This window comes from Paroedura picta, chromosome 2 (genome assembly GCF_049243985.1).
Source record: "Paroedura picta isolate Pp20150507F chromosome 2, Ppicta_v3.0, whole genome shotgun sequence".
Classification (NCBI taxonomy): Eukaryota; Metazoa; Chordata; class Lepidosauria; order Squamata; family Gekkonidae; genus Paroedura; species Paroedura picta.
The window spans coordinates 101,345,584-101,369,422 of record NC_135370.1 but is presented as its reverse complement, the minus strand read 5'-3'; the positions used below and the strand labels follow the sequence as shown (position 1 = coordinate 101,369,422).

General features: G+C 42.6%; 1 long non-coding RNA gene across 1 annotated transcript in view; it reads left to right on the top strand.

Moving 5' to 3' along the window:
• Positions 1 to 11,528: 11,528 nt before the first annotated feature.
• LOC143828757 (uncharacterized) overlaps positions 11,529 to 23,839 on the top strand; it is a 54,238-nt gene continuing 41,927 nt past the window's right edge. Inside the window, exons 1-2 of the long non-coding RNA XR_013227854.1 lie at positions 11,529 to 11,589; positions 16,152 to 16,431. This is a non-coding gene — a long non-coding RNA (uncharacterized LOC143828757). The remainder of the gene's footprint in view (positions 11,590 to 16,151; positions 16,432 to 23,839) is intronic.

Here is a 23,839-nt window from a genome sequence, read left to right as displayed (position 1 = left end):
ATGGCAAATTTCAACCCCACCCCCCATATCTAACAAAGTGTGCAGGCACATGAAAGTTTCTATCTTGAATAAATTTGGTTCATCTTAAAGGTGCTATTGGACACAATGTTTCTTTGACCTAGCTTGCTCTGCCACATGGCCCTGTGTTGAAGGATGCAGTGTCATCCTAAGCATGTTTGCCTGTATATTCAGGGGTGCCTACTGCCAAGTTAATGTGGGTAGAGTTGTTGTTCTTAAAGACGTAAGTGGATTGAACATACATAAACTTTTGATGAATTTTGGGTGGCCCAGAGCAAAAACCCTGAGGATCCATGCTTTGGAACTATGTTTTTGCTGTGTGACATGGCCATGAAAGTGTGGATCTGTGATTTTTGTGTTGTATGCTGTGCCTATTGATAGAACAGGTGATCTTATGATGAGTTTGGGATGATCTAGTGCAAAAATAATGAGGACCCATGAGGATCCATCTATTTCAACCACGTTTTTGCTCCACTGTGGTGTCACAACACTATGGATGCATAATTTTTGTGGTGCTGCCTATAGCTTAAGATATGATCTACAGAATGAAGGTGGTTTTATTTTGTTTCAATGTAGAAGTCACTTGAAAGCTCACGCCTTGAATAAATCATTGTTGGTCTTAAAGCTGCTACTATTCTGAAATAGTCACTATCAGATGTACATTCCTTTCAATAATTGCAGCGGTGGAAGCAAAAACAAACAGAAGTCTTGTGGCATTTTAAAGACTACCAAAATTTTATCTTAGCATAGACATGGGTTCTAATCTATAAAAGCTGAAATAAGAATGTATTAGTCTTTAATGTACTACAATACCCCTGTTTATTTTCAGAGTCGATATGCTAGTGATCATATTTACTAAATCTGTTCATACTTTGTCAATACAAGGGTTCTGTTTTGAGCAATTTTACAAGTCTTTTCTGTAACTCCTATTGGAATTAACTGGAGTTGCACAAAATCACAGCTGTGCTCATGTCAATGTTAATTCACTTCAGCTGGCATTTATGGGTGACAAAGTTTATGAGTTTACAAATAGATTTTACCAAGTCTTAAAAGTAGGACACATCTATTCAAATGGTTTTGAAATAAATTAAAACTTTTTTTGGATGAGTTTTCTCCTGCTCAGTGGTAGAACATTTGCATGATATGGGGTAGTCTTTCTCTTGAAGGGCAACATTTAACTGGACCAAAGGTTGAAGTCACCATCTGTCCCTTTCAATATTTACCTAAAAATTAGAACAGCTGACTGGGAACTATCTCTCTTGAAGCCTTCTTTCCACTGCTTCAAATGTTCTGCTGACACTGACAAAAGCGAATTAGTATGTCACACACACACACATACACACAGAATGAGAAAGAATGAACTATTTATAGGGCACTTCCAGATGGCGATTTCCCATGCTCCTGACTGGCTGCTGGAGCACACAAATGGAAGTATGGGAATAGTCCCAAAGGTAGGCACAAAGCCCTTTCCCACTTAGTGTTGGAAGTCAGCCACGCAGACCTCACAATGATCTGTGGTCTGGCTCTTATCAGCTATAATGTGGGCTACTCTCAAAATTGTGATAGGCTGGCAGAAGACAGAAAAATCTACAAGAAAAATGAAACCATAGCAACTTTAATGAAAATAACAAGGGCATGTGAATTAAAGCTGAACCTCTTCCATTCACTGGCCTTTGGCCTTTGCCTTAAAGCTAATGTTATTTTAATGTTGTTATTTGGTCTGCAATTATTAACTGCATGTGTCATTGTGTTTCCATAAATACTATTTTAGTATTTCTAACTGTCAAACTCTAATAGATTTACAATAAAAAACCCTTTAATCTATAATTATTCTACTTCACTTTCAGTGCTCTTTGTCAAAATATCTGTTGAAATCATGCCCTTTAAAGGTGATTCTAAAATACAAAAAAATTATGACAATATAACATTCATGAACGCTTGGATGTATGGTTAAACTTCAGTGCTTAGAATCAGTTATTCTGGCGGAAGAAACATCATGGGTGGGACTCCTGTAGGAGAATTATCATTCTTAGTTCTTAATAGTTATAAGAGACTGAACCAAGAAATATCTTTCTTTTATTGGCCAGTAAATTAGGAAACATGCTTGTATATTATATGTAAAAGAAGCTTCCAGGAGAATATGGGGACTAGAATACCAGAGAACATGGGGCTATTCTTCATATGTATATGTATATGTATATGTATATGTATATGTATATGTATATGTATATGTATATGTATATGTATATGTATATGTATATGTATATGTATAAAGGTAAAAGTATCCCCTGTGCAAGCACTGAGTCATGTCTGACCCTTGGGGTGACGCCCTCTAGCATTTTCTTGGCAGACTGAATACAGAGTGGTATGCCATTCCCTTACCCAGTCATTACCGTTTTACCCAAGCTGGGTACTCATTTTACTGACCTCGGAGGGATGGAAGGCTGAGTCAACCTTGAGCCGGTTGCTGGGATTGAACTCCCAGCCTCATGGTCAGAGCTTCAGTCAGCATTTGGCTTCCTTACCACCCTGCACCACAAGAGGCTCATATGTATATGTATATGTATATGTATATGTATATGTATATGTATATGTATATGTATATGTATATGTATATGTATATGTATATGTATATGTATATGTATATGTATATGTATATGTATATGTATATGTATATGTATATGTATATGTATATGTATATGTATATGTATAAAAGGTAAAGGTATCCTCTGTGCAAGCACTGAGTCATGTCTGACCCTTGGGGTGATGCCCTCCAGCGTTTTCATGGCAGACTCAATACGAGGTGGTTTGCCAGTGCCTTCCCCAGTCATTACTGGGGACCTCAGAAGGATAGAAGGCTGAGTCAACCTTGAGCCGGCTGCTGGGATCGAACTCCCAGCCTGATGGGCAAAGCTTTCAGACGGCTGCCTTACCACTCTGCGCCACAAGAGGCTCTTTGTATATGTATATGTATATGCATATGCATATGCATATGCATAGAGCCTCTTGTGGCGCATAGTGGCAGAAGACATGCAGTCTGAAAGCTCTGTCATTAGCTGTACTTGTACATTTACTGAAACGCCTCTGGCTTCTCCAAAGAAAACAGCAAAAACAAAATCCTCTTGGTGTGCCATCAACATAACATTTCAGCAGACTATTTCTAAATGCATGCCATGTAGAACATAATATTCCAAATTTGGCATGATGATTCATGATGAATGGCTTGCTCTACTCTGCTATTTAACTCAGATATGAGAATTTTATTGGGATGCTCTCTCCTCACTTAAGAATTCCATCCATAATTTAATAGGCTACACTTTTGTACAGTATAAGGGGAGGACCCCTAAATTTCAAATGTGAATTTATCTCTCCTTTTGCAGGAGCATGCTGGGGAATAAAAGTTTCCTTAATGCCAGATACAGAGAAAGTGAGAGAAAAAAAACCTTCAGAAATAAACTTTTATGAAAAAGAAATGATCAAATAAGGAATCAATTTTTTTTAAAAAAAGATTCTGCTTCTGCTCTTTGCTGTAAGAATCTTCCTTGCCAGACAGAGAATTTGCAGTTTCTAGTTCTTCAGGAGACCTACAGTTCCCAAATGATCAATAATAAACAAGCATTTATAGTCAATGCTGGCAGTTTCATTTTTAGAACAAACTCTTTGGAGTGTAGAGAAAGACACTTGGCTATTTGATTTAATATTTATAGGATAGCTCGCCTGCATCCCTTTCCTTTTGGTGCTATTAAGAACTATCAAGTTTTTACTGAGGCTCTCATCTTCCCCACTAGCCTTTTTGGATACCTTTTCAAAAAGCAAAGAATGGTAGATGACTAGAAGATATCAGGAGATGTGCATTGATTGGAACAAACAGGTTTATTTTCAGAACAGATGGAGCAGGGTATCTACCCTGAAGACTATTTTGTTCCACAGAAATGAAAAGAGCTCCATAAAAGGTGAATTTTTTTTACTATACCATGTTGGCTCTCTTTTTTAGCTGGAAGGATTTTGCATCAGGTGCAGTTAAACTTCAGACCCTCAAGCATCTGGGGGAAATGTATCATTTGGCAGGTACTTTGAGATGCTGAGATGACTACATTAAGACTTGACATTGTGTCAGATACATCATGGCTTGGAAATACTAGAAATGCCACCACTGAATTATTGTGGGTGGCAACTGTGCAGCTGTTTCCTGAGATCATTGTGCCATTGCTGTGTTTAGTTTTACAGAAATGAGATAAACATCTTTCATTTATCTTTCAATATTAGGGGCTTCAGTTTGTTTAGGGTTTTTTTTTTGCTAGCTTTTGAACCCTATGTTGTTTTCTGTTCTATACAGAGGATAGAAATTAAAAAAATTAAGATAGGATTTGTTGTTCTTTTATACATATCCAAGCTTGCCAGTTGATAATCTAAGGTCATTCCACACACGCTGATCAATGCACTTCCAATGCACTTTAGAAGTAGATTTTCCTGTTTTGCACAGGGAAATCCAGCTGCCAAAGCACATGGAAAGTGCTTTCTCTGAGGTTCAATCCTCTTGTCTGCGAAGAAGAAAAGAGTCACCAAGTTAATTGAATTACAATCAACTGTGATTAACTGTATTCATTGGATTTATACTGTGTAAAAATGATTCATGATTGTATTTTTAACTTTTAAGGGACACAGTAATAGCTTTTCATTTTGGGTTGCCAGTAGAATAGGAACCAGAGTAAGACAACTCAGTGGCTGTTGTTACCTGCAGAACTTGTAGTAAGATAATGAATGTAAAGCAACATTCAGCAGTTGCTTCTATTGGAAAATAAAACTTTTGTAAGAGGAAATGAATTTCAGCAGAGAATTTTCTATCAGGTTTTGTACTAAACTGCTGCAGATTGTTTTTAAGATTCTTTAAGAAGATCTAGATGCATAACAGACCAGTGTAAGGCAAGTTATAGCTGGGAACTCTGGCACACAAGAGACCTTTTTTCATGTAGAGAAATAAAAATAATGTAGAGAGTTCAAATACTGTAAGAAATATTTCTGTGTCAAGTTTCATGTTGAGTACCTTCTAATTGTCATTGATATGGTCTTCAACTGTGTTTAAATCTAGCTCTAGCTAAGAACCTCTTCCTCCACTAAGGAGGCCAATGAAAAGAGAACAAGTAGAAACTCCATTGTCCTTGGGTCCAGGACCAGATAAGAGCCTTTTGCTTTCAGCTTTCAGCTGCCATTGATGTTAGTTCAACATCATGTAACCTGCAAGTGATTCCACATCAGCAAAAACATTATAGGATGGGGAGAACTGTCTTGGCAGTAGATTGTGTGAAGAGGATCTAGGGGTCTTAGTGGACCATACACTGAACACAAGCCAGAAGTGTGATTTGGTGGCTAAAAAGGGAAATTGGATTTTGGCCTGTATCAATAGAAGCATAGTGTCCAGATCACGCAATATAATGGTACTGCTTTACTCTGCTCTGGTTAGACCTCACTTGGAGTACTATGTTCAGTTTTAGGCACCACAATTGAAGAAGGATGTAGACAAACTGGAGTGTGTCCAGAGGAGGGTTTGGAGACCAAGACGTATGAGCAGAGATTGAGGGAGCTTGGTCTGTTTAGCCTGGAGAGAAGATGACTAAGAGGTGATATGACAGCCATCTTCAAGTACTTGAAGGGCTGTCACAGAGGATGGAGCTGAGTTGTTTTCTGTTGCCTCAGAATTTTCAGCTAAACATCTGGAAGAAGTTTGTGACAGTTAAAGCAGTTCCACAGTGGAACAGGCTTCCTTGGGAAGTGGTGGGTTCTCCTTTGAAAGTTTTAAAGCATAGTCTAGACAGCCACCTCACAGAGTGGCTGATTCTGTGAACTTAGGCAGACTGTGAATGGCTGGGCAGATGGAATCATGTTGGTACTTAGGTCTTATGGCCCTTTCTTGCATGCCCAGGAAAATGCCCATCACCACCTTGGGGTCAGAAGGCAAATTTCCTCCAGGCAAAACTGGCCAGAGATTCTGGATTTTTTTTAGATAGGTATCATCTGGGCATGGAATTGGTTACTGTGGGTGGGCAGGTAGTTGTGAGTTTCCTGCACTCTGCAGGGGATTGAACTAGATCACCCTGGAGATCCCTTCTAAGTCTATGATTCTGTGATTCTATAAATCTATCTGTTTCACAGGAATCCAGAATCTGCATGTACTGCAAGTACTGCCCCAAATAATCAGGTATTAGGGTTGCCAGCTGGCCACCAATGGGGGATGGAGGGATGTAGGGTTGCCAGATCCAGGTTGGGAAACTCCAGGAGATTTGGGGATCGAGGACCTCAGTGGAATACAATGCCATAGAGTCCACCTTCCAAAGCATCCATTTTCTCAAGGTGAACTAATTACTATAGTCTGAAGATTAACTGAAATTCCAAATGATCCCTAGATTCCACCTGGGGGCTGGCATCCCTATTAGGTATTTACACATTTTGTGACCTATGAATCATTTTTATGATCTATGAAATAAAACTGCTTTGTAATTTGAAAAACAAATATCGTGTTTGATGTATCCTTACTGGTCTTGACTTCATTCCTGTTCTATGAAGGCCTCTGAAAAAAGAACCATTTTTTCTTTATCACTGTGAAGTCCCCATGTTTGTGTGTTTCTACATCCATAAGAAGTGAAAGTGGTGATAGATTGATAGTTCTGCATCAAGAGTTATATTGTGAATGAATGTCATTTTTTGACACAGATCTCTATTTGTTAAGTAAGAGGTTTTTTGCTTATTGTTTTCTATAGAAGACAAAAGTGTATGGTCAATCCACTTGAAAAGTGTCAAGCAATTTTTGGTGCTGCTAGAAGTACATGAAAAAGTATAAATGAAAAGTGCAACTTTGGGCTCAAATTCATTATTCATTCACTGTTACTTTTCAACAAATCAGCCATGCCTCTTATTCATTAAAAAGTCCAGCTATATAAAGCCCTATCCCATTACATCTTAAACAAATCTATTTGCTATTCCACTTAGAAGATAATGAAATTTTTGTTGGATTTTTTTAAATGAACAAATGGCATGGCTGGTTTGTCAAAACATGGAAGTAGATAAATAATGGACTATATTAGTGATGACAACTGAACTTCTAAATTTATAGAAGTGAGTACTTCATGAGATCACTTTGAGTAAATGATGAAGTATGTTTTGGTGCAATTTGACATTTGAAATTAATATGAGAAACTGATATAATTAAACTTCAATATGATGCAACAACAGTGCTGTATGCAACAAGAGCAATTTATGAAAGTATAATATGTTTTCCAGAAAAATCCAAAGCATTTTGTACAATTTTGCCTCTCTATCTGAAGACTTAAGGGAACAATATTCTTTGCAGTCTTAGATTGCTCTGTGTAATGCTTGAAAATTCATATAGCAAGGAAATGGAACAGAACCAAATCAGATGATTCTGCACAAGCTCTGTTGGCTAAAAATATTTCGCTAAACAGATGGCTCAATGAACTAATAATGTAATATGTAGTATAAGTTTAGCTTGTTTATAGAGTTCCAGCACGTAGCTAGATAGAATGCACTGGAATAATATGCAAATTTCCAAGGCAGACAGCCAGGTCAAAAGTTGAGATCCTGCTACTGAAAGTACTGTGGTTTATGCAGAGAAGAGACTATGCAATCATATCAGTCATCTTCAGTGAATTACAGTGGATAATGGAACCCCTCCTATTTAGTTGTGAGCCCTTACTGGGCTACCTGTTTTTTTTGTTTTTGTTTTTTGGAGAGGGATTGTGCACTGAAAGCAAGGATGTCAGGCCTCCTGCCTCTCTTTGCATACATGCTGAGATAAGCATCAGGGTAATGAGGTAAAGTGAGTCAGTGGTGGAGAGGATCGCTCTGTGACTTATTTCTCAATATGGTACACTTCCTTGTGTTTCTGATGCGGAGCCCTTTTGGTCTGCTGTCCATGGTCCTGACACTGACATGAGTGAAACCATAACTTCTGCTTCCCCTTTTCCTGTCGTATTACTTTCTGTCACATGATTGCAGATCATTAGGTACCAAGTCTGGAAAGGTAAAGAACATTGTTATAGTGAATCATAATACCACATTGAATGGGACACACTGACAAGCAATGAAGTATGATACAGGATATTAATCTAGCTATTTGAATATAACATTATTTTTCTGCATTACTGAAATGGTCAGTATGCATTAAATGTATTTTTTTTATTTGTTGACACAACACCAGCAGTTGGATATTCTCTGAGGGGCCATTAAGTAAGCCATAGGTTTTATATTTCACATGATCAACATCAGAGGAGCAAAGGTTATTGTGAGTCTTCTATATCATATCTTTATATCTAATGGTGCCATGGTTTTGGAAAGCAGATATGCAAGCCTGGTGATTAGAATTATATAGAATCATCTCTTGGGCAAAGTTTCACATTGTAGTCATATGAGGGCTGCTCTAATCTATTTGCTGTTATTCATTTTCCAAAGGATAGTTTCTTTCATGCATGTATATTTTTGAACAAAAGATGGGAGTACAATGAACACTTAACAGTTTAGTAGCAGAAATAATCAAGCACTTCTCTAAAATGTCTTCAAAAATACTGAAAAACATCTATTCCAGCTATATTCTTATGCTGACAACCTGGAGACTATATGTGTGATTTAATTAAAAATGTATTTCCTTTTAAAACTTAGTGTGTCTGAAACCTTTTTTAATGAGTAGGAACAGACTAAGCGCAACATGTCCTCACAAGTGTCACTTTTCCCAAGAGTGCATCAACAGGTTTCTGCATTTCTAATATCCTTTCTGGGAAAGTGGCCCAGGTCACATAGATCTGGTCCACAAGTGTTCTCTTGAATCTGCCAGAGAAGGATGAGTTAAAAATGTTAAATTGACACTAAGAAATCATTTAAACTGGGCAACCCATTTAAAATCTTTATTGCTCTAATCAAAATCTCTTAATTGTTTACTGTGCATGTCCAAAGTTTCACCTACAGCTGAATCTGAAATAGAATCTTCATCTGAGATGCCATCCAGATGTCCAATAGTAGCATTATCTGAGGACAATGTTGCTTGAAACTGTAGCATTAATTTTTCCATCCTGTTTGGGGATTTGATGCAGAAAAGCCTCCCAGTAAACTCATGCAAAAGCTAATGTGGTTCATTTTCTTGGATGTAGGAATTCTGAGGTTTCTGTGTAAACTCTTTCAAATAAACATTTTGTACAAGAAAGGGTATAGTTGCTTGTTTAGGGATGTTACCATGGAGTAGCTTAGGTGATAATGGAAGAATGCCTGGTAGCTGGCTCAAAGTCTTCTCTGCTGCACTATTCCCTGAGATCGTGGCATGATTCAGCTACTTTTCTCATCAGGGTTGCCTCACCTGGGAGGCTGAACAGTGACTTTGTTAAAATAAATCTGCTTTCTATTGTATGTATTATGAATTAGATCCAAAGGTTATTTTCCAATAGCAAAAGGAGATTTTTGCTGATTCCCTCCTTTTACTATACTTTACCTCCCTTTGTAGAATTTTAGGGAATTGCAGTTTGTGGCATGTGGGAAACTTTTGTACTTCCAGATGGTGGTGGTGATGTACTCCAAAAGCATGCAACCCTTACTTTTTCAGTAGGGGGATAATAGAAGGATGCCTGATAGCTGACTCTTCTCTCTCTGGCCTTGCTGATGGTAGTTAGTAGCTGGTAAGAGGGGAACTTTCATATGGAACTGAACCCAGGCACAATGGAATAATACCTACATTCTTTCTCTTCTCCTGGCCAGTGGTAGTTGAAAGAAAGGAAACTCTCAGCAGTAATTGAATCTAGGCATAGAAGCAGAATTTGCCTTCTTGATTCTGATGAATAAGAATTCTGGCTGTTGAGAAGAAATAATTTGGTGAGGAATAATATGGTGATAAAACTCAGGCTGTTTTTTTTTAATCTTTTAATCATTGTTTAAAAATAAGTGCCTAAGATTTGGATTAATTTCCATCAAGTTGCTGGGTTTGTAAATAATATATTCGCTAACTATAATGTGATAAATACAACCATAATTAGGTGTAGCAATTATGGTGTTTTTATTTGGAATATGTACTCAACTCTAGTAATACATTTTGTCACTTTGGTCAGTAGCAATTTTTGAAGCAGCACTGTGCTCCTGGGAAAAAAGGGAATGTAGCATTTCCATGATTCATTCTGAGTTCAGCATGGGGTATAGTTAAAAGGTTTTTGTGGAAAAGTGCTTCCTTCTGATTTGAAGCTTCTATTTAAAATAAGGTGAAGATATAATTGCCAGATATACTTGATATAATTGTAGTTTGCATCTATGTGTTTCCTTTCATGCTAAATTCTGAGATGCTTTTAGAAAGTTTGATAAAGTTCCTACAATAACCCTGTGAACTCAGTCTTATTATGCCAGTTTCACAGAAGAGTCAGAGGACACACTCTGTGAGCTTTGAAGGGTATACCTGGGTCCAGAGGCTATTGTTGCTAGAGCAGAATTTCAAAGGCAGGGGCACAGGAGCTCTTTGGCAGACTCATGGTATTCAGAGAGTTGCTACTATGTTACTTTCCATTAATATGGAATATGAAACTCCAAGAGTCTAATTTGTCTCACGGCCCTTTCCCTGTTTGAGATGTGTATTTAACCAATTTTCAGTTTATTTTGAGCACACATGACACGCAATTACAGCTGCTCTAAGACATGGCAAAATGCACACTTGCAGATTCTAATTTTGGAAGCAGTGTTCAAATCTCCCTTGAACTGTATGACAATATTTATCAGCTTTTCTGCCCAGTGAATAATAGAATCCGTCTTTTCCCCCTTGTCCTTTTCAGCGAATAATAAAAACAGCTTAATACCTTCCAGAAGCATTTCCATGTGTTTTGTGACAACACCCATGTTATTATAATGGTAATTTTATAAGGGGTTGCACAACCCTATAATGTCCTTAGTAGAAGCACCTGTAGTGATCAAATATGTGTTTCTAATTCCATGCCCTAAAATCAGTTCCCAGGAGTGCTTCTTAGACTTGCCAACCACCTGTGGGGCCTGGAGAGCTCCTGGAATTAGGGTACTGACAGGAGCCATGATTTGAACCCAGATAAAATCAGAGTCCAGTAGCACCTTTAAGACTAACAAAGATTTATTCTAGGCATGAGTTTATGCCTAATCCTCAGATTATGAACTGACTATCATGACAGTAGAAATATATAAGCAAAAGTTAATCCTGTTACATTAGTAAACTGTGTCACAACATCCAAATACGCCATATGATATTCCCAATCAGACCCATCAAATTCAGTTGTAGTTCACAAATACATATCTTTAAATAGGACAGGGTCCTATTAAATAAAAGAGTAAGGCCACCTGGGGAGCAGTTAGGGCGGGCCCTGTCTAGGGTAAAAATTCAGAGGGCCCAATCAGGAGCCGCGAAGCGGCTCCTGATTGGGCCCTCCGAGTGTCCATCCAGGGCCAAGCAGCCAATGGGGAGGCGTGCAAAGTGCCTTCCTATTGGCCCCTCACCAGGACAGACCAAAATTCCATTCACCCAGCCCAGTCTGGCTGCCAGTCTGCTCCTGACCACCAAAGGGAGAGGAGGTCAGTAGGGCTGCCAAGGGGGATGAGAACAGAGGCTTGGACAGGCTGTGCCAGCCCTTTTCGCCCCAAGGCTGTCCTGACTGTCATGTCCAACTGTAACTTTGCCTCAGAACCCTGACAGAGCTGCCAGGAGGCTGCAGAGTGCTCCCCCTCCCCCTCCCCCCTTCAGGCCTGCTGTGAAGGAGCCTCTGACAGGCCCTGACTGAGGGAAGGAAGCCTTTCCAAGAGCAACGCAGGGGAGCCTGAGGGCCTTCCTTTTGAGGGGGGGCTTTCCCCTTCTGCCAAACAGTTGCCTGACAGGGAGGCCACAGAAAAGCCCCTTCTCTACCACAACCCTGTCCAAAGTAGCCCTTTCTGCCTGGGGAGCTGATCTTTATACTCTGATAGGTGAGCTGTAATTCCAGGAGCTTTCCAGGCCCCACCTGTAGGTTGGCTACCCCTGGGTTGGAAATATTCCTGGAGGTTTGGAGGTGGGACTTCAGTATCGTACAATGCCTCAGAGTCCAGCCTTCAAAAGAGCCATTTTTGCCTGCAGTTGGTAGGGAGTGGTGCAGGAGTGTCCCTCCTGGCTTATGGGTTATGGCCAGCCCTTATCAGCAACTGTTTGTATTCTGGGGCGCAGACAGGCAGACCAGCATCAGTCCTGTGAGTCTGGAAAGTGCAGGAAGATCTAAATAAATATTTACAGCCTGAAACTAAATAGAGAACAAGTAAATGTCTGGAGACACATCGTAACTGAAATAGTAACTGGCAAATAACCTTGGCCTGGCAAATAAAAAAACAGTATTAAAAACCTTACTAAGGTCAAGACTGCTGTGCACAGACAGTCTTCCTCTTAGGGTTGCCAGCTTCCCTGTGAGGCTCGCTACCCCACCTCCCTCATGGGGAGTCTGCTATGGGGAGAGAAGGGGAAGACGATTGGAAAATGCTTTGAGACACCTGAGGCCTGCTGGGTCACTGCGGCCCATTCCCAGTTCTCTCAGATCTCTCACAACCCCACATACCTCACAGGTTGACTATTGTGGAGAGACAAATGGAAAAGGTGTTTGTAAACTGCTTTGAGACTCCTTTGGGTTGTAAGCAATAGGGTACAAAAATCCGTTCTTCTAAGGAGCAACCATGAAAGAAGCATGTGGGCACATAACATTTTACAAACAGTGAAAATATGGGAGACAGAAGGGACAGGGTGGACACCTGTGTACTGTGACTACCCTATGTGTATTAGGGCAGAGGGGCATTTCAGTGAATGTGGCCTAATTCACACAAGAAGGGAAATGACGCAGAACTGGGGGGAATTGGTTGCCATGTAATCTTCCCCTAAGAAGAGTCTCCAGTCTGATTTTCCCTTCACATATCTGAGGACATGGCTCTGGAAAGCTCATCTGTAACCACTGTGCCACAATTCCCAAAGGTCAGTCCTCTCCCACAATCAACGAACATTCCACCCCACAGGTTCTTGACACCCATATCTCCACACCCATGGCCTCATTTGCCACCATGCCACCACAACCTCCCACACAACACACATGACAACCCCATGCCCTTACAGACTGGACAACTCCTCCCCTTCCTCTTCCCACTGCCAAGCTCTAGCGCCCGTTGTATTCTTGGAGACAACGGCTTTGCCCCTAGTATGAGAAATAAAACTGTCAATGCCAGTGATCAATAGGTTCCACCCCACCATTTACTGCTGGCCCCATCTGTCTCCATACAAGAGTTAAATATTCCTTCAAGTAGAAGCTGAGCTGGCAGCTATCTTGTCCTGGGGCCAGAAAGCTGAATTCAAAATTACATTATATATTACTAACAGTAACATAATCCCAATTAAAATAAATTGTGAGGAATGTGGATACACAAGTTAAACAAGGTTAGCATGCATAGTGAGATACAAAAAACCTTTGTCCTTGTTGAGTCCAGGGTATGTCATAGTATTGTGTGTTGTAATAACCTGCATTTCTGCAATCTCCCTTTCTAGCCTGTTCTTGGTTCCTTTGCAATAAAATGGCTACTTTCAGGTCCCTTATAGAATGTCCTGGAAAGTTGAAGTGTTCCCCTACAGGTTTTTCAATTTTGTGGTTTTTGATGTCAGACTTGTGTCCATTAATTCTTTGGCAGAGGGTTTGACCTATTTGCCCTATGTAGAGAACAGAGGGACATTGTTGGCATTTGATGGCATATACAAGGTTCGAAGATGAGCAATTGTATAAGCTTTGATGATGTAGGTGATGTTGTTAAGTCCGGTAATTGTGGCACTGGAGTGTATACGGCAGCAAATTTGGCATCTGGGTTGTTGCAAGCTCTAGTACCAGTGTCCATGTTCACATTCGATGCTGCATTGTTGTGGGTGAGGAGTTGTTTGAAATTGGGGGGCTGTCTGTGTGAAAGAAAAGGTTTATCCCCCAGTGCTTGGGAAGGAGAATTGTCATTATCCAGTAGGAGTTGTAAGTCACTGATGATGCGTTGTACTGTCTTAAACTGAAAGCTATATGTAACCACTTGTGGTGTTCTGTTGTTTTCTCTTTTGGGTCTGTCTTCTAACAGGTTTTCTGGCTTTGTTAATCTGTTCCTTGACCTCACTAGCTAGGTACTTTAATTCCAAAAGGTTTTGTTGTAGATCATTTAGGTGGGAATCTCTGTCCGTGGGATTGGAGCAGATGCAGTTGCAACGTCGGGCCTGGCGGTATACAATGGATTGTTTGGGATGTTTAGGATGGTAGCTAGAGGCATGCAGGTATGTTTGTTGGTCAGTAGGCTTTCAGTATAAGGTATTCTCTAGGCATCCATTGTTTATTTTTACAATAGTGTCCAGAAAATGTACTTCTTGGGCAGACAAAGTACACCAGCAAAATTAGTCCCCTGTGAGGATGTAAGAAGTGGCGGGGCAAACTGTCCCATCACGAATATCTGGCGGCAGATTGGCACAGTGCTGCCGGTACAGACTAGGTCTGAATCACCTTCCCAAATACTTGCCTAGGTTTGTTCCTGACTGGCATCCACTTTATAGCATTTTGGGTCAGGCAGTGTCCTGTACTTATAATTTTTAGGGTGATATATTAAGGATGTTTCCACCTCTCTAAGCTATATAATGCCCCTCTGTGAGAGAAGGGATCTGACCGCTAACACAAGTATGGAAGCAGGGCCTGAGAAAAGGTTTCTAGATTCCTGAAAACTGAGACACACACCAATTCATATGGTGAATTGTGTTTAGTTTATTTGTTTTGGTTGTAAATTTAATACTTCAGAAAACTTTTTGAAGTAGATAAAAATAAATGGAAGAAATACCATTGCTCAGGCTAAAAATAAAGAGCAATTCAGAAACAATTGCAGCTTTATGTCTGCTAGTTAAAGTAAAACCCCAGGGGCTATTACTTTTCAATGTGGCATGCACTGGAGTCAAATGATGGCTTCCATTACCAATAATGGGAGCAGGGCTTGCAATATGGAGCTGATGAAAAAATCATTCTCTCTCTCTCTCTCTCTCTCTCTCTCTCTCTCCTTCCCTCCTTCACCTGAGAAGTAGATATTAGGTGACTTATAGCATGTTGTGAAAGGAAGCAGGGTAAAGATCTTAAAATATTTTACAACTTATAAATAACTAGAAATAAAGCCCATTTTATACGTGAATAAAATGGGCACTAGGCCCCCGTCCCTGTGGAAGCCTTCGCAGGGCGAAGGCTTCCTGGGGGGGGGGACCGCGCGGGTAGTGGTAGGCGACCTGGGGTGTCCTGGCAGCATCCCGGGGCATTCTCCTGTACCTGGGAGCAGGCTCAACATGGCGAGGCTGGTTCTGGAAGCGGGAAAAAGGGAGCGGGTGGGCACTCACAGACCTGAAGGCTTGCAAAGCCTTCTGTGGGACCCAGGAGCAGGCTTGCCCCGGCAAACCTGCTCCCAGGGCGCAGAGAAGGCCAGCGGGCCCCCCCCGAAGGCTTGCAAAGCCTTCTCTGCTCCCATGGCGCAGAGTAGGCCGGCGGCCGCCCCCCCCACCCTGAAGGCTTGTAAAGCCTTCTCTGCGCCACGGCAAGGCTGTTCCTGGGGCTCAGAGAAGGCCAGCGGGCGCCCCACCAACCCACCCTGAAGGCTTGCTAAGCCTTCTCTGCGTGGCAGGCCTACCTTTCCTCTCGGCGGCCAGTAGAGCAATGGCCGCCGAGAGGGGAAGGTTTGGCCTCGTCGGGGATGGGGTGGGTTGGGAGGCGCTTTGCACCTCCTGGTTGGTGTTTGCTGGGCCAAACTGCCAATCAGCAGCTGCACACAGCGCGGCTGCTGATTGGTGGTTTGGAGGTGGACTGACAAGTGGAGGGCTTTGCGCCTCCCGATTGGGCCCTCCACTTGTCAGTCCAGGGGAAGGGGCCAATGGGCACCCTTCCTCATCCCGGACAGGGCCCACTGCCAGGTCCCTTACTCGATTATTTAATCCGCTCCGCAGGAGCGTTTAATAGCACTATGCATGGCAGACATATAATTTCCCCCATTATCATGTTCATCACATATTTATAGTTTACAACCCCCCCCCCCCCGAAAATAATTATTTGGTAATTTGCCCTTCTGTTCAATTTTCTTTACAGAAGCATTTCCAAAGCCACTGTCTGGAGTCAGCACCTGACGCCTCTTCAGCCTAGGTGACAGAGACTGCAGGAGTGGAATGGGACCCACTCACTTCCCTCATACCTCAGGCAGCTACCATGAACTCAGCCACAACACCCTGGACAGCCAGTAGCATCTGCAATTGGAGATGGGCCTACCACCTCCCTCCTGAGCCCCCCAAGCTTCAGGCATCAGCTGGTGACATCATCTCCTGGTGCTGGGACAACAAAGTAATTGCTGGGAAGGTTATCAAACCTGCTGGTAAGCATGAAGTAGATGTCCAATGTGGCTGCGGCAAAGCATGGGCGAGGCCCAGCAATACAAGCAACTGGATGGAGCCAGATAGGGAGGGCCTGGCTAAAGGTGTCCTAGGAGCTGGAAAGTAAGAGAAAGGGGAATGACCAGCAATGATGGGGTAGGAGACTGGGGGCAGTGCTCCAGCAATAGGAAAGTGGACTTGGGTGATGTAACTTCCCTCTCTCTGTTCTGATGCCTGCAGAGACCCCACAGGAACAACTGAAGGTACAACCCCACAACTGAGGGCAAGGGAATGGTGTCAGCAAGGGAGGAGTCTCACAGCCACATTTCAAATTCTTGTTAGTTAGTAAGGGGAGAGCACCCTGGGCAAAGGGTCGTGGTGGAGGGCCTGCTAACAAGGGCTTGGCCTGGCTCCAGGCACTGAGGCATGTCTGAGAGCAAAGAGTCTAGAGTCCAGGGACAGAGAGCAGGAGCTGCAGGGTCCTTACATTTGCCTTCCTTTTCCTCCCCCCACAACAGACACCCTGTGGCGAGGCTGAGAGAGCCCTGATATTACTGCGCGGTCAGAACATCTTTATCAGTGCTGTGGTGAGCCCAAGGTCACCCAGCTGGTTGCATGTGGGGGCGTGGAGAATCAAACCCGGCACTCCTAACCACTATACCAAGCTGGCTCTAATGAATCCATTTGAAAGTCTGTATTACATGGTACAATCTTACAAAGTCAAAGGCCAAAGTGTAAGCATTCTCTAAGAAATCGTTCATTGCAGTCTAGGATTTTAATTCATCAGAATCCAAGGTCATTTTTTTCTCTACAGGCTCTTGGCTCACTTATGTCTTTTCATCTATGACAACCAACATCACAATGTATTCTTGCTGGAACCCTCTAGGAAACTGCCTCATCTTCCCCCTCCCTCATCCTGTGGGCAGCAGATTCTCCTGAGGAGCCAGTTACCCATTCCTAACTCTAACCTTGATGATAATAAGGACCAAGTAGGCAGAGAGGCCCAATTAACAACACCTGCAAGAATACAAACTAATTGTTCTGGTGGGACAATGTCCATGACAGATATTTAGAGAGTAACTCTCTTGCTTTGATGTTCCTATAGTTTTTTTCTGCTTGGAAAAGGAAACGAGTTAGTGAGTTGTCGAAATAACTGTTGTATCATGACCCTGGGGTGCAGCTTAGATAGAAACCCACCAAGAGACACGCAAAAGACCAGGAGAAGGGCAAACCATGGGTAATCTTTATTAGGCCAACAGGGCAGCAGATACAGGAATTCAGCATATCAGGTAGGCATTGTTGAAGACAAGAAACAATAGACAACTCATACAGATATGCCCTCTTATCCCCTACCCACTGAACAATGAGTGCCAGTTTCTCTTTCCCACAGCATACATGTTTCATTCTAGAACAGTGTGAAACCAAGAGACAAGCTGTCCTTCCAACACCCAGGTGCAAGAGCTGAGACAAAATTGTTTAGCATACCAAACGCTACAGTGATAAGGCCATTTGCATTACACAGCAGTGAGGGATGAAAAGAATGGAAGGGCGGGAAGAGGGTGGATAGCCTAAAAGGCTGCAGACAGCCAGATCAACTCCCAGGCTGGAGAACACGTATGTTGACAAGGGCCAGGCATGTCCCATGACATTGGTCCCCCTGGGCCCCCTCTCTAGGGGGACCATACTGAGGTCAGATGAAGCCAGGGCTTATCAGGATAAGCTTTATGAAACTGGTGGGTCAGCCAGGAAGCAGCAATGTCCTCTGCATCCACCCACTCATCGTTGGCATCTGGAAACCCTTTCCAGGAAACAAAGTACTGCAACCATCTCCAGTGTATCTGGGTGTTCAGAACATCTGACAGCTTAAAACGGGTGTCTTCCCCCACCGACAGGAGGTGGTGCCAACACTGGGAGAGTGCCATTTGTCAGGCACAGGGGCATTTTTAGGAGGCTTATGGGGAAAACACTGTGGACCTTATGGAAGGAGGAGGGGAGGTCCACCCAGCAGCCACCTCATTGATAATTTCCTGGATCTTAAAGGGTCCTATGAAGCAGTGGCCAAGTTTCTTACCAGGGCAATATTTTTAAAATGTTTAGTTCAGATTAACACCATATTTGGCCCAGGGGAGCATTTATGCTCAGACAATTTTTTGTTAAGTGACTTTCACCTCTTTCAGCGATTCCACCCTCCCCTCCCAGGCTTTGAACATCTGGACCACCCCATCCTCCATCTCAGGGGGAACCACAGTCAGATCCAGGTGGGGAGTGGCTCAAGGGCTGGAAATAGGTGAGGAGCATGGCCATAGATCACTTTGAAAGGGGAGAGGCCAGTGCTCAGATGGGAACATATTACACTAGGGGAGCACTGAGATCCAGTTGTCTTGTTTCTAGTTTATTTATTTGTTTATTTGTTTACCACCCTCCCAAAGGACGGTTTACAGGAAACAGGGAAAGATACAGATAACATCATATATGGTAACAGGTGATAACAACAAAAACATTATAACAGCATTATAACAACAGCAATATTAATATGATAACAATAAGGCAGGATGGTATGCTGAACTGAGTCACTAATCTACCTCTGCTTGAGGAGGGCTCTCCAGAATTTGGCAGTGAACTGTTCCCCGCAGTTGGAAATTACCAGGAAAGGAGTGCAAGTTGTTACCCAAATTGCTTGGACACGTGTCCTAAAATACGTATCTTTGAGCTTGTGGGGAATATTAGCTCAAATGCTGCGAGAGGGGGGTAACTTAGCGTTATCGGATCGTTACCTTTGTATACGAGGGTTTATTACACCTGTAGGAACTCAAGGCAAACACAGATTTAAATGGTAAAATATTAATATAAGCTTTTATTGAAAGGAAAATAACAAAAAGACACACTAATAGCTAACACACACACAAGCAGACATATAGAGAAGGGGGAGGAAGAGTGGAAGGCTTGATAGTTACCTGTCCGAGGAGTGGTGGGTCAGAGGAAGAAGCACGAACCAGCGTGGGAGGTCCCGGGTTGGAAGACACTCAGAGTGGCTGTGTGAAGCCACAGTTTTTATAGGATTTTGGGAAGGGGGCTATGTGACAAGGCTCAGGTAAGCATGTGCTGGAAGTTTCCAGGGTCCCCAGAGATTAGGACAATACCTGGCCAAGTGGGGGGTGATGGCCATAAATGGATTTGGATAAAGGTATTAATGGCTCTGAGGATGAGAGCCATCAGGTCTCGCTGGCAGGGTGTGGGGAGGAAATATCCCCTGGCAGAGGGGCCAAGTGTGAAAAATGTTACAAGACAAAGGATTTTCCTAGGAGCCCTTAGGCAAACAGGAGGAAGCCAGTCCACTCACTTAGAAATACAATGGGGGGGGGGTCGAGAGTAGGGCATGGAGGCACCTGGATTTCCAAACCTGTAGCTGAGAACAAGCCTGGGCTTGTCCTGATTCCCAAGATGGAGTCTGCTCTGACATTGCCCTGCCAGAGTGACTTGGTCTGTCCTGTGTCTAGCTTGCTCCCAAGTCTAGACTGTCGCGCTGCGCTATTGGTTAAGGATTACAGTGTGCCAAGGCATAAGGCAGGGATCCTGCCATGCGTAACAAAGTTTAGGATGCACTATACAAAATGTTCTGCCAGCTGCTGGGCCATGGACAGGGAGGAACAGGGTAAAAATGGTCTTGCTTAGAGAACAGATCCACAAACACCCAGATAACTGTTTTTCCATGACTGGGGGGCAGGTCCATGTTGAAATCCATGGAGATGATGGACCATGGGCTGCAGGGGGTCTCCAATGGCTGCATAAGCCCCATTTCAATGTAATGCACACTGGACAACTGTGGATATAGTTTTGCATATCCTTGCAGAGGTAGGACCACCAAAATTGTCTACAGTACATTTTCATAAAACTAAAGCATCCCACAGCTTTGCTATTGTGGAAAGCCTTCAGGATGTGACCATGGAGCACTTTGAGGATGTAGATCCTCAAACTCAGATAAAACAAATCTTTGACTTCCAAGAAGGTGCCCCACAGTTGTGGCAGAGCAGGGTCCTTCCCCAGAGCCTCCCAGAACACTTCTGTTCCCACCCCCCAGAGGTCTCTAGGGGCCATGGAGCAGCAAGGGTCTGCAATGCATTTGAACTAGTAATCCCAGATGTTGGGAGGAGAATACTGTGTCCACAGGAACCTCCTGCTTGCTGTCATATAGGGCAATTAGGAGGGGGCATCCACCAGGAAGCTAGAACAGCTGGGCAAGTGGTGCAGGGTAAAATCAAAACAGTACAAAAACTTAGCCTAATGGATGTGCTTCGCATTAAGCTTCCAGGGTTCATGCAGCACCTCTAGTGCAGCACCTCTAGGTATGGTACACAACATGTTGAATTGAAGGACTACCCTCCCCAAGCTCCACCCCCAAATCTCCAGGAATTTCCCAACCCAAAGTTGGCAGTTCTCAAGATGATAGACATTTAACTCATCTGCAAATTCTACTCAATCACTATCAAAATGGACATTGAACTTCTTAAGCACCGAACAGAGGGTGAAGCTAAGCAGCTCATTTAGGCTCAGCATTAAGAAGAATAAGAGTTGGTTCTTATATGCCGCTGTTCTCTACCCAAAGGAGGCTCAAAGCGGCTTACATTAATCACATGTTCTCCTCTAATAAGGTCCCCTCAAAATGGAGCATGGTGATGGCAGATTTCAGGGATGGGAGGGAATCAGGAAAGTGTAATGCCATAGAGCAGTGGTCCCCAACCTTTTTATTACCTGGGACCGGTCAACGCTTGACAATTTTACCACCGCCTGAGCCCCTGCTCCCCTTGCTTTTCCGCCGGTGCCACTGACTTTCCACCACCCACTGGGAGGCGCTGCCACATCAAGGGGAAGCCCCAGCCATGGCAGCCGCTGGAGAGCACCAAAGGTGAGCCGGCGGCAGGGCAGACCCTGAGGCAGCAGCCAGGGAGGAGAACGAGAAGGATCCGCGGCCTGGTACTGACTGATCTATGGACCTGGACAGGGGGTTGGGGACCACTGCCATAGAGTACACTCTCAAAAGCAGCCCTGTTCTACCGGAGAAATGATCTCTGTAGTCTAGAAGTAAGTCATAATTCTGGGATATCTCTAGGCCACTTTATGAGTTGCCATGACTATACTTCTGTCTGCTGCTTGTTTTAACCAACAAGAATGAAGTCTGTTTCTTATCCTGACTCAGATGTGGCTCCCTAATAACATTATGTATCAGTGAGGTTTGGCAATATAATGTCTGAAGGCAGGGAACATGTGAACAGATATTGGCAGTAGTGAAAGAAGTGAGCATTGCCTACAATGCTTCTAATTTTTTCCCCTCTCAGTAGTACTTATCATTGACTTTCTTGCAACTTTGTAAAGAAAACATGTCGGCTCTCATATACCTATGAAACAGTTTTGGCTCCTGAACAGTAAACTATCTCCCTGCTTTGTATCTGATTATTAGTAAAATCTGCTTGTAAAAAAAGAAAGACAGATGCAAAACCTTTATATTTGCCCAGGTTTTTATTACCTCATCTAATACTAATTAGTTTGTATAGCTGAGATGCTTTTATGTTGTTTAGTTTTATTGGTTTAAATGTAATGTTTATTTTTATTTGTTGTCAGTTCAGTTTATTCAGTATAGCACTTTGGCCAGAATTATTTGTTGCCTTACAATGCTTTGACAGATATTAGGAGATAAAGGATAGAAATTTAAAAAGAGACCAACACTGAAAATGGAAATGAGACTTTTTCTCTAAAGTTGACTGAAACTCAACCCTTCAAAGAGAGAGGTCCTGTGGCTGGGTAGGAAGCAGCCAAGCGAGGAAGCATGCTTTCCTAAGCTGGATGAAGTGCAACTTGACGTTGCAAGCTCAGCCAGAAACCTGGGTATGATCTTTCATGTTTCCCTATCTACTGAGGCACAGGTCACTCAAGTAGCTTGGTTGGCATTCTACCATTTCTGCCAAGCCAGGCTATTAGAGCCCTAATTGGCCCCAGAACATCTAGTCACAGCCATCCATGTGACAATAACCTCTAGGTTTGGGATTGCTCCTTTCCAATGTTCAAGAATCCCCCCCCCCTTGCTTAATTGAGTTTGAGTGGAAACAATCTGGCTGGAAATGTATCCATTCATGAACTGCCATGAACCACCACATGGCATATTTGTGGAATGTCATGCCAGTTGTCCCATTACAATGTTGCTTCATGGACCAAACCAGAATTCATGGCAATTGGTTTATGCCAATTCCTAGTTTCCAGTGAAGTAAAAACAATATAAGGCCTGGAGGATCATTGTCCATGGGGTCATGATGGGTCGGACATGACTTCGCACCTAACCACAGCAGCAAAAACAATATTGTCTACTAGCCTCAGGGAGGCTGCCTTACCTAAACTCAGCATTTCCACAAGTTTCTGCAGATATGTGAAATCTGTTTGAGGAGCTTCCTTCCAGACTTGTGCTAGTTGCCTTTTCTCATGGGATCTTTATACAGATACATAACCTGGACTTTGGTAAGTGCTTAGCATTCAGTTTTTGAGCATTTACTTGTGGTAAAATTAAGTTGGAAGATTGCTGTAAAGCCTTTTGGTCAGTCACAATTGCAACAAAACTGAATGTTGTTGTTATTTTCCATCAAGCCACAGCTTACTTATCACGACTCTAGGGTTTTCAAGGCAAGAGACAATCTGAGGTGGTTTGCCATTGCCTAACTCCATGTCATCAATGACCCTGGTATTCCTTGGAGTCTCAAGGCTACACTTGCTTAGTTTCTGAGATCTGACATGCTAGCCTAGGTTATCCAGGTCAGGGCAACTGAGATATAGCAAGTAAAATAACAACACTGTACTACTTTACTAAACAGAGTGATGCCCTTTAAAAACCATTGACTTCAAACAAATGTTGAAAGCTATATCTATGCTTAGGATCATGCTCTAGCTTTTTTGATCATGGTATTGTTTCTTCTCTGGCGTTCACTTTAGATGTAAGAAGTAACATGACTGTTAGTATATGCAAAACCAATTGCTAATTATTTGGTTGAATTACTTCAGAATGCCTGAGTGTTTTCAGGGCAGTAATGGCTTCATGAGTGTAGTAGTGTAAAGCCCTTTTGATCCAGATTTGATCAAAACCTGTAAGTAAGCACCAGCCTTCAATTTCTGCCTTTTGCAGATAATAAAGCACCAGGGTTATTACATTCAGGTGACAGCATGCACATCTTTCAGCCACAATAACATACCTAATAAGATTTTGAACAGACACGTCTTACAATGATCCCTGTTGACTTTATCAGGACCTGTCTCATTTCTGTGAAGCAGAACAAATGACTTGCACAATGTATTCATTGAGTGATAAACATGCTGATTGTCACTGCAGAACTTAACAAACACATTTAGAATAATTAAATGAACTGTAATATT